Consider the following 14,199-nt stretch of genomic DNA (forward strand, 5'->3'; position numbering starts at 1 on the left):
GACAAATGTTTTTGTATATGGTCACACATTCATCACATTCTAGCCTTAGTTTCCAAGGCTACTGCCTTGTCTTTTCCATTCAAGAAATGTGTATGTCACATGCACAGCAAGACAGATGCCTCCAAGAAGCTTTAAATTTACTGTATTTGCCCTGCACACATGATTTGTGCATGTGGGGTAGATTTGATATGCATAAGCAAAATGCACATCTGGGATTTCTGTTGCTCTGCACTGTATTTTCAGATAGAAAAAGAAGTTACGAATACTGTGAAAAATGACAGTCTTATGCTAGTGAGGCTTACAACATTGCTTACAACTGCTTTCACTATGCTCAAAAGAGAACAAGGACAAGACAAAGGTGAGTATTTCCATCCAGATGACATCCAGATAGTGGGCAGCAATAAATCCCTTCAAGTGAGGTAAATATAGTACGTGGATGCTGCCCTATGGTGCATATGGGTCCATACATGCTTGCCTGCCATGTTGAGCTTTTTGGAAGAGATCACAGAATCACAGAATATGCTGAGTTAGAAGGGAACCAGAAGGATCATCGAGTCAAGCTCTTACCCATGCACACAACTTCCCAGGAGTCCCACCCTGTACCTGAGAGCATTGTCCAAATGCTTCTTGAACTCTATAAAGATCAAAGAGGAATGTAGTGTTTGATACTTCTGATGAAGATTTGGAGGAAGATGAGTGACCACCTCCTCAGAGATAGGCAGATGCAGCAATATAGACAACAAAAATACTGGCCAGGGAAAAATTAAAGTCTATAGTGAAGGGACACCTGAACTTAGGCAATTTGAGGGTTAGATGGCACTAAGGAAGAAACAATCTCTAGGTTTCACATGGCTTGGTTCCATGTAAGAAATTCTCTGCCTTTTGTTGAATTCGGCCTACGATGAGAGTAGGATTTCAGAAGAGCTAAGGTACCAATAACTTTAACATGGAAAATCCTTAGATTTCTGAAGTTTTGTTGATGTAAAATGCCACAATCTTAACATGGCTAAGCCATGCAGAATTTCTTTGTACTTGCAGCTCACTAAGCCACTTCAACTCAGCCTTGCTTTCTAAAACACATAGTCTGGCACAAGACTGAACTCCTCATAAGACACAGCACCAAAGCCATCTTCTTAAAAACCCTTATTGTGAGAGGAAACATTATATTTTATTTATAGTTCAATATTTATAGCACTCCCAAAGTTCAGGAAGCCTAAGGAAAACCCTTTCCTAATCTGTGAAATGTTGGATTTATACATTCCATCTTTTAGCAAAGTGACAAGCTATGAAAAGTCTGCACATTCCTATCTCTTAATTTAAATATGTATCAACATGAGGTTCATTAGATGAGAGCAGAAGACCAAACAGCTGAATTACTCCCTAGCTACCAATAAAGATAAAATGCTGGGAAAGGGCAAACCAAGGGAATGAGTCTGTGGACTTCTGCTCTCCAATGCCTTTCAAATAAGCCAGTGTGTCTCTTTACAGGGATTTTCAAATATATATTTTTTGTATCTTTGAGAATATTTTCCTTAGCAGCTAATTCAAATCACATCCTGCCACTCAGTGAGTTTAAGTGTAAGCATTCACATCCTGGCCAATCTACTGATTGCTTCCATGTTATTACAATACTATGAAAATCTCAAGTAGTGATCTGACCATTAAACCAAGTAGTAAATTAGACAGGTTGGGTTAGCATTTTCCTCTAGGGAAGTAGCATGCTTCTTTATTCAGTGTAAGAACTTCATGCTGGCATGCTTCTTTAGGCATAAAGACAAGAATGCATTAAAATCAACAATGGCACACACGCTTGAACAAAACAATATATATCACTCATTTCTCCTGGAAGCATCTCCTGTGCTCTTTGGATTGTAGCTGTGCTGGTGCTTGACTATTTGTTTCACAGAAGAAAGTGATGCAGGAACTGGAAGACAACATGACAAAAATAGCTAAGCTTTCCCCATTGGAATTTCAAAATGTGAGAGAGTGGAGAGAACAGTTCCCCCACCCCTTGGGAAAATTAGTCCTATTATTGCCAGCACAAAACCTAACATCTTGTCTAGCATTAAATATTTCTCTGGGTCAAAATTACTTGAAGAAAGTATTTCATTTTCCAAAGGGTTTCTATTTTGGGTTTTCAGCGTGGCCATTTAGAGAGCAGGAGAGACTTTTTTTTTTTTTTTTTTTGTCACAGGACAGTGTTTAATTTTACTTAGGCTACCACCCCTTCCCAGTCTCATAAAAAGGTTTACATACAATAGATCACAGAGACCATAAACTAAAGACAAAGACCTACACAATACTTTTGAGATAATCCTTTGTGCTCTGCACATACCGGTGCTGTATAATATTTGAGGAAAAGCACAATAAACTATTTCAGACATCTGTTTTTAAGGTTGAAGAACACTACAATGTAAAAAGCAGATGCTACAAAGCATTCACATTTCCACCAACTTTAAATGATCCTGGGTATTCAGGGAGATCACCAAGCTGAGTAAGTGCTCTCTCAACTGACAACAGTAGCACAATGTTAAATGAGACAGATTCTCATGCTGCCAGTATGTTGTACTGTCATGATTTCTTTGCTCCACATATGATGACAAAGGTGGTAAGTGAAGTTTGACAATCATGCATTTGCCTTATCATATTTGCCGTCAATTCTATTATTAGGTACTATATGAGACTTCAAGTCCTGTTTCAAAAAGCACAGCATGTGCTTAGTAGGATTTACACTGCCATCTCTACTCATCAGAGAATATAAATTCTAAATTAAACTGCTTATTAGAGATATAGTTTGGTGATTTCTTCAAATATATTATATACTTACTCAAAAACCGATTCAGGGATTATGGCATAAGGAAGCTGAGACAAAGCAGCTTTCAGGTAGCTGCTCAGCATTGTTCCTTCTGCCTTGTTTTCTTTTCCTCAAACGAAAGGAAGCAAAGGTTCCTGTTTTTTCTCCAAACCTCCTGCCCACCATACAGAATCTTCCATTGCAAGTCTAAGGCACAACAGCTACATAGGTGGGCTTTGGTGAAAGCAAATGCTTCACTAAAGTACATTCTTTCTTTTAGGCAAGTAAAACAAATGCATTAGATCATGTGCACAACTTGTGACAGTCACTCAAATTCTTTATAATCTTGAGTAAGATATTTTAAAAGCCTTCTCAAAGTCCACATGAACAGATTTTGAAGAACGCATTGAGGTGAGGATAATTCGAGTATCTTTCATTCAAAGTGTAAATAATAATTTTCCTTTAATGAGAAGGAGAACTGTAAGGCCTTTCAGGTCCAAGACACTTGTATGCAGATCAAAAACACTCTTTTGTCTGCTACTACTTTCTACCATCTTTTCAGTACTCTGGAGTTCATGTTTGTTAGTTATGACAAAGACTGTTACAAAGTACCCCAGGACTTTGTGAAGGCACTCTACTATCTACAAAGCAAAGACATTCTTCAGCTACTTTGCAGAATGTGACTCAATTGTGGGCTTTGTAGTGGGCTTCCAGCCAGAACTCTCTATAGTGATCTTGCTGCACTTCATATTCTAGCATGAAAACTTTTGGGAGAGTTGTTGGTACCTTTTTTGTTTGTTGTTTTTTTCTTTTTTTCTAAAGGCTTCTAAAGTATATCCTTCAAAGAAGCTCTGTTTTACGTTTACTTACTGGAAAATGAAGCAGTAATCTCCATACACCTAACCAGATGAGAAACATATTGGAGTTTTTTCTTTTAGTTGTCAAAAAGAACCTGTCACTGTCTCTGCTTCTGCTATCAGTTGTCAGTCAGTAGTTGTCAGCAAGCTAAACTCCGGGGAGCTAAAGCTCTGCCCTACAGATTGTGTTCCTGAAGCTGAGTACAATGGCAATTAACTACAGCTTAGGTAACAACGCCTGAAACCTTGCCTCAATTCACTCTTACTCTGGAGCACGTAAGTGGGAAAGTAACATCTGAATGAGCTCACAAAATGGCAATAACCTGGGTAGTTTGGTAGCGAATAAGAATGGGCTTAAAAAGCCTGTTCTCAGGGCTCATATTCTCAACATTTGAATTACTTGGGACTTTATGAAAGATTTCAGCAGGAGTTTTTCTCTGAGAACATGCTTAATTAATCTATATTTTGATGACAGTGCACCAGTATGGGCACAGGTCTGGCTACAGCCTCATTCACCACCCTTCTTCCCATGCACATACTCCTGGTGAATAACAACTTGGAGGCAATATAAAAGTATACTGAACAAACTTACCACTGTTAAGACCTGTTTTGATGAAAAAATTACAAAAAATCCAGATGTCATCTTAACACAGGGCTATCTCAAAAAGGATTCAATGCCTTTATGACCAATTATGGTCAAAGAAACTTTTGTTTTGATAAGCAGGTTTGACGATAGCTGTCTCCAGAAGGAGGATGTAATGTTTCCTATATGACATACCTTCTGTATTGTGTCTTGTTTTCCTGTGTTCTTTCTTTTCCAGGTTCTATTTGCCTCTCCAATCTTTTCTTGGGTGATATCCCATTTTTGTTTTATTGCTCTTTGTCCTTAGAATAGCAGAGTATTTATACTATGTGTTGGAAAAATGTTGCTTTTATGGATGCTCTGTCTCCTGTGCTAAAGAGAAGAAAAATTAATTTACCAATCTGACAGGATTGAGATTAAATGTTAAGGATTCTCTTAAAATATCCAATTTACAGGAAAAAAATCTATTAAATAAACCTTATATATTTGGCATTAAGGTTTTTCTTGCTTGGTATAAGTGCATCTAGGTGTCATGATGCATGATTCATCATGAATATTCATACACGTAAGACAAGGATTAAGAAGACATGTTTTCTTTGTTCTACATCCTAGGTTTTTTACATTCATACAGTTTATATCTATGCAGAGTTAGGACAAGTGAGGGGGTGCTCACCTACTTATTCTAGAGGGGGAAAGTCAAATACTCCCAACTACTCCTAGTACACCAGGTGAAGTTACCCTGCTGCATTTAGAGGAGGTGCTGCAGGTCCCTTGTGGCTCCTTAACAATCACTGCCAGATGGAAGGCAACAGTTAATAACTGGCATGAGAAAAGAGCAAAGCCTCTGCCCAGCAGACAAAATGTGTCTTGCCACCAAAGCATCTCATCACAGTTCTGTCTCTGCACAGTGTATTCCAGATACACAAACACTTCACAACGCAATGGAAGAAAATCCCCATGCTGCAGAATGCCTTTCAAAGTTCATGTGTGTCTTTACCTCAGAAAATGGCTTGTTTTTTCTCTACATGACAAGCACCTCAGAATTTCTTATAAAGGCACAAGTATCAAAGCAGATAAAACCTTTATCTAAGCAGAGAAAAGAGAAGGTGTGCACAGCCCCATGGATTCAACCACACCATGAGAAAATTATCTCTGCCATCCTGCCAGAGCTTAGGGATGGATCTTTAAAACACCTCTACCCATGCTATTAGATGTCTGATTGCAGTCAGTACAGTGTGGTCTGTGCTGAGTGTCAATCCTCATCTCCACACAGCTGAAACTACAGATGCTGATGTTTTGGAGGCAAATATGGATATCTCAGTAAAGGGAATGGTTTCTAAACCAGGGAAGGTGAGTACATACCCCTGACAGTAATCATTCTGCGTGAAGCTGAATCACATGGATGACAGTTGGTAGCAGTTTATTTCCATCTGAGAATCTAAATTAGTTAAACAAAGCTGCAATAAGGCTTTTCAGAGCTAAGGCAACATTTCTTACCATGGCCTCAGGGCCCTGCTCTGACTTTCTCACTGGCATGGCCAGATTTGCCCTACCTAGCATGCTTGCCCTTTTGAATGACTGGCAACTTCTTCCAGATGTTCCTACTACAGCTGTCACAGCCCAGAAACCTGGGTATGTTTGTACCCATATGGTATCCTTTTTAATTGCTTTATTGAACACATCTATTGAAAGAACATATTTATAGGAATCAAGTTTCATTTCTGAATAATTACGTATATTAAAATAAACTGAGTAAGTAAATTCCAATGAATAATTCAAGCAGCTGTAATAGTTGAATGTATAATCTGCCAGAGTGCTACATGATCTTATTTCCATTTGATTCCTGAAAGGAAGTGCCTTAAAAGCAGTGCCACGTAAAGTTATCTCTAAACACAGACACCATCCATTGTAAATATTTAATGTCCAATCATGAGTTACAGCACCTGTTTTAAGTGATCAGCTACTAAAGAATATATATATATATATATATATATATATATTTAAAAAAATTAAAAAAACAGGATGGAAATAGGGGTTTCTCTCAAAGATTATTTCTTATTGCTGAATTTCTACATCTCAATAGTGTAATTTTCAGTATTTGTTCTTGCAGCATCTACTGTATATATAGTTGAAAACTGAAACAAAAGTCTTAGCACAGAATTTTAGTTAGAGTACCAAGTACTTTAACCTCATTTTGCATGCACTATGATTTAAAGTGTTAACTATCTGTTTATATGTGATACACTACAAAAGCGGGCCCACAAACCTTTGTTCCCTTTCTCAATGTTTTTTCAATCAATCTTGTCTACTATTATAATTGTTTCAGTGTTCCTCATAATTTGTAAAATGTCATATTTATTGCCCACACCCATATTCACCTGCAAAAAACCTCCATGGATGCCCTATGCAAAATTGCCTCTAATCAGAATAATATCTTAAGAGTTAAGTGACAGATAACATATAATGAAGAGTCAGCAATAACTGGTAAAAGTCAGTGCCTTACTAAAAATAAATAAAGTGCAGAAGGAAGTAAAAATAATAGGATATAAGAGAGAAGGTGGGGAGGGGGGAAGTGGGACAGTTTTGGAATGATTCATATGAAGAAAAATGGGGAAAAATTTACAGTGGATCTGTTTCTCAGGGAGTTTGGTCCAAGTCTCACTGGCAAAGGTGAAGAGGCAGACTTCAGAAATATGAAGCAAGGAGAAAGACATAAAAAATTTAGTGAGGGGAAGAACTTCATGCCACTTTTTCCTTTTGGCCTTTATACTCTACACACATTTTCCTTACCCTTACTCATACACGTTCGTCTGGGGGAAATGTTGGGATTGGGAAGTGATCCATGAGAATGAAGCAGCTTGAAAAGCATTATATTAGTCTGTGGAATAAGTAATACTTCAACCAAGTGAAGTAATGGAAACCACTTCACCCAAGTCATTTAAAATTGGACTGAATAAGGCACTGGAGATTATGCTGAAGGGAACAATTCTGCATTGGCAGGAGTATGGACAAGATGACTTAATAGATCCAGTGTCCATGTGCCAAATCCTGAGATCCGGATCCAGTTTTTGTTACTCTATCTTTACTCAAGTTGAACTTCCATTCACGTTATTGGGAGCTCATTCTGACACAAGGAAAAAATAACCAAGGGCTTCAGGATTTATGTGTAGAACTGTGAATTAAACTTAACTTGCTGCATAAAAATTATGAACTGTGAGGACAAAACTAATGGATCTATACAGAGCACTCCTTGAATTATTCCTAACAGTCTGACCAGAAATATTACAGTTTATCTAGTTTAATTGGTTAAGACACACAAGAATCACAAGCCCTGCTGCTCACTTGAAATATGTCTCTGTGTGTATGTTATGCTCTTCCTGAAATGAGTGAAAATATCTGTGAATACAATATTGCAATGAAAATTAATTATGCTTTTCTATTTAATCATAGGAACAGCATTAGAAGCTTACATTAAAAAAAATACATAAAATAAGCAACAGCATTTTTTCCCTTTTCTTCATTAAGTATCACTGTGGTGTTTCAATGCAAATGGTATAAGGTTTAGGGTAAATTGAATCTATTTTCCTTGGTCAAGAAGTATGTGTAAAGGAATCAAGGCTCTTCAGAGATTCTGCTTAACTCTGTTTTGTTTAAGTTTTACAGAAAAATAGTACTAATTAAACCAAATTAGTCTATAAATGCTATTAACATATTTAAAATGAGAGATTTGAGTGTTCTCTGGGGACAGAGGCATGCATTATGTACAAAAGTGTTGGTTTAGATGCAGTTAAATAGCTCCAATTTTTACTTCATTCCCATTCACACCTGTTGCCTGCTTAGATTATTCCTGGCAAGGAAACGGTGAATGAGTTCTCCCTGGCACACTATAGAATGATCACAGACAGAAAAATCAAAGGCCATATTGAGTGTATTGGGGCAGGAAAAGAAGTCTAAAACACAGCTGAAGCAGCAAATTCTGCATTTTGTAATATATAGAGATATACATTACTTATATTAAACTTTACAATATGGATGGGAGGATTAGGAACTCTAGGACAGTGAAATGTCTTCCTTCCCAATAAAAAAAGTCATGTTAATAGCTGGCTGGAGTCTTATTAAAAAATTTTTACACCACATTGAAAATTTTAAAATAAGATTTCTAATATTCACGGTTTTAAGAATTCTTGTTTATACTAAGCACTATACTAAGCACTAGTCTGTATGAAGGGATGAGATTTTTCTTATATCTTTATGTACCAAGGTTACTGCCCAACAGTATAAGGCTACAAAAAGTCATGTGTTCTCAGAATGGGAAGAACAGAAATCTTATCTGACTGTTCCTTTCTTTTCTGTTTGTTTTTGGGGTGGTTTTTTTTGATGGTTTGTTTTGGGGGTCCTTTCCTAGATCTATTTAGAAGCTGTAGGAAACCTGGCACATTACCTTTAAAAATACCATGAAATCAAAGTGAAATTCATTAGTGAGCACATACAGATATGGGGGAAAGACCTATGGTTGACCATAGGCATGGGGAACCAGGAGGGAAGACATACAGATATAGTTATTTTTATATTGTTTGATTTCATTAAAACTTCACAAAGACCAAAGCATGTATCAGGTATCCTGCCAGGGTCTTCAAGCACAACCCAAAAAAGGTATTTGCTTACAACAAAGTTTATGGTCTATACAAAAACCAGAACTCCTGCACTCCTCCCCAGCTTCAGCTATACCCCGTAGATGCACCTGATTTCTTGGACCATCTTAATTTTTAAACCAAATAAAATGTCTTTCTGCTTCTTTAGGCATTGCTTTCACAGTATGCTTCTTCTGGAACTGCATTTAAGTAAACTCAAGAGAACTCTATATAGACAATGCAAAATCATACATGAGTTTTTGTTGTTTCAATAGACAGGGCTTGAGCAATGTCAGGGTTTATGGCTTGTATTTTATTTGGAGGGACTACTTTTTAACGGAAGCAAGAAGCAGTCTTTGGATACAGTAAGTCACAATGTATAAATAGTTCTACTGAGAGTATAACAAAGACTCTTTTGTGCTCTTTTACCAGCACAGCCAATCACATATGCAACTTAGTAACATAAAAATACTTCATCCTTACTTATGACACCTATATCCTACAAAAAAAATTATGCAGATATCCATTTAGAACTTCTATCAAAAGCACATTCTTTTTTGTGCATTTCTTATGAGAAGTCATACAGAAGCTGAAATTATTTTCTTTAATAGTTGTAGAGAAATACAAGAAATTTGTTGTTGTTTGATTACAAGGTAGAACATACAGTTAATTCATCTTAAATTAGAATACATTTGTGGAAATACGCTTCTCCATATGGTTTCATATTTATTTCTGCAAGGTGAATACAGTGACGGCATTTTTTTCAAATTAGAATCCACAATTTTTTTATTAAATCAAAACCAGCAGAGTTTCTTCTTAGCAAGCATTTGGGACCTCATTTTAAGCCATTTTAAGGAGGTCTGAAGTTTATTGGATTTTAAATATATCCTTCTCTCCATCAAGAGTCTTTTAAAGGATAGTTTAATCTGTCTAATTTACATTCAGGAATTTCATTTTACATGCCAGGCTCTGGGACTGTCAAATCCTTTGGCTTTGCATTCCTATCAAACATAATAAAGCAATCATATATAACCAGGAGGATGTATTTTTTTTATTTTTATCCAAATATCATTTTCAAATCCAATTTAGGTCATATAGGATGCCAATTTTGTACAGTTGAGGAGTTAGATGGATTTTCCAAAGGAAGATTATCAGTAGTAAGTATAAACATATGTCAGTTCATTAACTCTTTAAATAAAATATCCAGCACATATTTCACTTCACTCCCTCCTACACTTTCAAATAGTACAATAGATCCTACTTGAGGCTTTGTGAAGTCCTAATACAAAAACTCCTCAAGCCAGTAGAAATCATTGGTTTTCTGTGTAGGGTTTGTACTTGGGCAATCTCCAATAAATGCAAACATTTTTCTGGACAACCTTGATCACATTTTGAGATTTGGGACAGATAAGGATCCCCTGCCTATTCCAGCCACTGCTTAGAACGGCTTCCAGTAAAATATTCTCTAGCTGTTTCATAATTTAAAATGTTATTATGTCCTATTTAGAACCAAAGACAAAAGGTAAATTTGCCTATTGTTAGTCAGTCATTCCTCTTCCCCTTCTCTTCTGCAAATATAACACTGCAATTTTATCTATCTAAGAAGCTTTGCCCCATTTGGTCAAAATTAATAGAGGTTCTACACAAAGTTTTGATTAGTATTTCTCAATCACAGGATTTTTTTTTCCACTGTTATGATAGAGTTTAGAGAATATTTTTTGCTTCCTGTACTTTGAAAATGAAAGGTTCTTCTATTTCCAACTTTAGAAGCAACCCAATCTATGCTAATCCTGAAAGTCAAGTAAATTCTAACGACTCCTTAGAAGTAGTACTAATATTACAAATTACTTTCTTCCTCTGCTTAATGTTATGCAAATTGATACTAACCAATAAAAGTGGGGTTTATTGCAAATAAATTAGAAGGTACCAAAACCCAGTAATATACCCAACTTCAGTTAAGTGCTAAGCATTTTATTCCTTGTACACAGAGAATATTTTAAGATTAATAATGTATTCACATATTTCTTAGGCTTAGAGAAAAAATGAGTCTGTCTTTAGAGGAGCTTTGTACTCGACTGGGGTTAGATGGGGATTTTACCAAATCCAGTACACCATTCTCATCAACATAAGCCAGGTGAAGTTTCACTGTTATCTAGACATAAGTAAAAGCTGTTATGTAGAATTTCTTATCTCACACACAAATCTGCTTGGATGTACAGAAAGAGGGAAAATCTCCCCTTTTCTCAGTCTTCAACAAAAGGAAAAAGAAGACTGACATTGCTGGTTCTTCAAGAAATTGCAATATCATGAAATCAATCTTTGCTAATTTTTTCAAGTTCTTTTCTGCAGCTAACCAGCCATACAGTACCCATTTGCTCTTGAGCCCAGTCCACCCCATGTCTTATAATGACAATAAAAACCATTTAGAAGCCTACACCACTTAATTCAAATGCAGGGATAGTGTGATCTGTCAAACAGACAACAATACTTCTCAGCACCTTTCCATAAGAATGGAGCACAATATTCAGTCTTAAACATATTTAGATTCAAACATTCAAAACTTTTTAAGCAACCACATCTGTGGACTTAAAGGAAAATGTGAATAACAACTCAGAATGATATGCCCGTCTCACCAGCATGGCCCTAATCAGAAGGACCTCAGAGCAGCCTTTTCCCTAGGGCAAACAATAAAAGGGAGCTGGATTCACATAATCTTCCTGCATCTATCATAAGCAATTAATCTACTCTGCCTTGAACAGTCAACATACTAACCTTTATGTCAGCTCATTTGTAGCAGCGGCTTGTTATGGCTCTCCACTTAAACCTTTGCTCACCTCCTGTTGCTATAAGCCATTCCTGCCTCCAGTGACAGAGAGAAAAGGAAAATAAGCAACCAGGTGATGCCCACATGCTATTGTCTTGCATAGATGTGGGGGAAACCTTGATATTTGTTCATCTCTAGGTCTCCTCCAGTGAGAGAGTAAAGGCGGTTAGGACAGCATAGTGTCAAACTCCCTTCAGAGCCTATGGGCCAATATTCATCAAAGTAAAACATATCACAGTAAGTAAAAGTATGATCTGGACTCACATTGAGTGGTACTGAGTCATCAACAAACATACAGGGATGGAGAGATAGCTCTTCCCAAATGTATAAACTGAGATTTTCCTATTGCATCTCCTGGGTATAGTAGTATTTGACAAGACTTACAGAACTGAATCCATCAGAAAAAGTGAACACACAGGTTTAACAGCAACCGGTCACAAGTCAGGTCAGAGAGACATGGAGGCTTGATTGTGACTTCAGGGTAGGCCATGTCCACAGTTCCTGACTGCATTTTCATCAGCTACAATTTAGAAAGTATTTATCAACTCCACCAGAACAGAAAATAAATAACAAAAAATTCACTTCAGTATCTTACAATATCCACACTTCAACAATCAAGTAAATAAGATTCATTTTACATTCACACTTGAATTATTGTTATACAGCCAACAAAAACAAAATATGAAGCCTTACTGAAGAGCAGTTTTAATTTGATAGCATTTCTGAAGTGTCTGGGGATATCTGCTGTCTATGAATGCGGCATAAATTCTGCCATTGTTTTCTATAGTACTGCAAAAGGAGAACTTCCAAGTGTTGTTCACAGCAGGAAATGCCTTCAGCCTATTTCGACCCACAACTAATAATTCTTAAGTTAATATCTGGTGGGCCCCTCCAAGCATTTCAAAATCGTATGCTTTCTGCAGTTATTGGGTAAGGACTGTATATGACCTATAAAAATTGGTAGCATGAGTTGTGACATCTCATAACGACATGTTCTCATGTCAGTTTTGTTTACTGTATCAGTGGTGCAAGTTGTGCTTAGAAGAAAAGTAGCATACAGTGATTAAGAGATGTTTTTCTTTTGATGACTTCTTTCTCTTTCTTTGCAATAAAAAAAATCTGACTCTGATCACTATTCCTCCTCCATCTTTTCTCAAATCCCTTAGTCATAAAGTGTTGATGGTATTCATCTAGATTTAGAATGCAATGATTTTGTATCTTATTTATCACTGAATGATTAAACTTGCTTTCCTTTCATAAGAAAGTTTCATACTACCTACCATAATATCATACAAGAGTATTCTTAAAATATCCCTTTATCTACAAACTTTTTATATGCCATAATACTAAAAGAGTTGCATATGCAACACTGAACTATAAGTCCACACATTATGTTAACAATAAATAAGCTATTAAGGGATATTTACAAAGAAGTATGAAAAACAAGGCATAAGAAGCATGTTTATATATTCAAATGGATATATCAATCCAGACAAAAGAGAATGAAACATGTGCTGATCATCTCATTTTCATCTTGCCCACCAAGTTTTTGCACCTTTCAAGCAGTTTACTTCTACCGCTTATAAGCGGAACTTGACATGTTGAAGTAGACGACTGTGACCTTTTATGCTAGCTGAGGCTGAGGAACTGGTTCTAAATTCCTAGCCACACTTCCTTTATGAATTAATAATACACATCCTACCAAATAAACCTATTTGATATTATGAAAAATGTATTAGGAAGCTAAACTAGATGATCTTTAAAGAATTTGGGTTTATTTTTTAAGGAAATGTGCATGCTGGAAGATACTTTTATTTACTGAAGTGCATTTTTTTCTGTGAACTTTTTAAAGTTCATAGGAATAGGAATCCAAAAGCCACAGAGTAAAAGATGAAGCATTAAATTCTCATTGTGGTGTACACTAGGGTCATTTGGATAAATATGCAAAAAATGAATTTTCAAGCTACTGTCCTGTTCTTTACATTTTAGCATTAGCTTTGCAATAATACATTTCAGAAGCAGACAACACCCACTCAGTCAGAAAGAGATTACATTAAGTCTTTTTTATGAAAAAATAGGGAGAAGCAGGAACCTTAAGCTCACTCATATCTGTTTTAACTGTGCTGACTCCATTTGTATTTCACTGCATTGGTGCCGAGAACTTGCCCTGATTTGAAAGGTCAAAGATTGGAGGAGTTATTCCTTACAGACCATGTTCTTATTTCTGAATATTTGGTCATAATACTCTAAAATGTTCACGAAATAGACCTGGGCTTATATTTTTCAGATTCCATCCTTTAGAAAAGAAATAGTCATCCTCTTTCAAATTTTGAAGCTAAAAAAGTTATGTCAAAGTAAAAAAGTACAATTTCTCAGCGTGTCCACTGTATCCTTATTTGTTCCATTTCTGAGTGACTGAGCACTTGATTCAGCTCAGGCAGCTACCACTCCCAGTTCCTGAGCCTCAGCCAGGTCTCTCAGGCCCATTCACAATTCCAGCACTAACTTTC

The sequence above is a fragment of the Sylvia atricapilla genome, chromosome 1, assembly GCF_009819655.1.
Source record: "Sylvia atricapilla isolate bSylAtr1 chromosome 1, bSylAtr1.pri, whole genome shotgun sequence".
NCBI classification, from domain to species: domain Eukaryota; kingdom Metazoa; phylum Chordata; class Aves; order Passeriformes; family Sylviidae; genus Sylvia; species Sylvia atricapilla.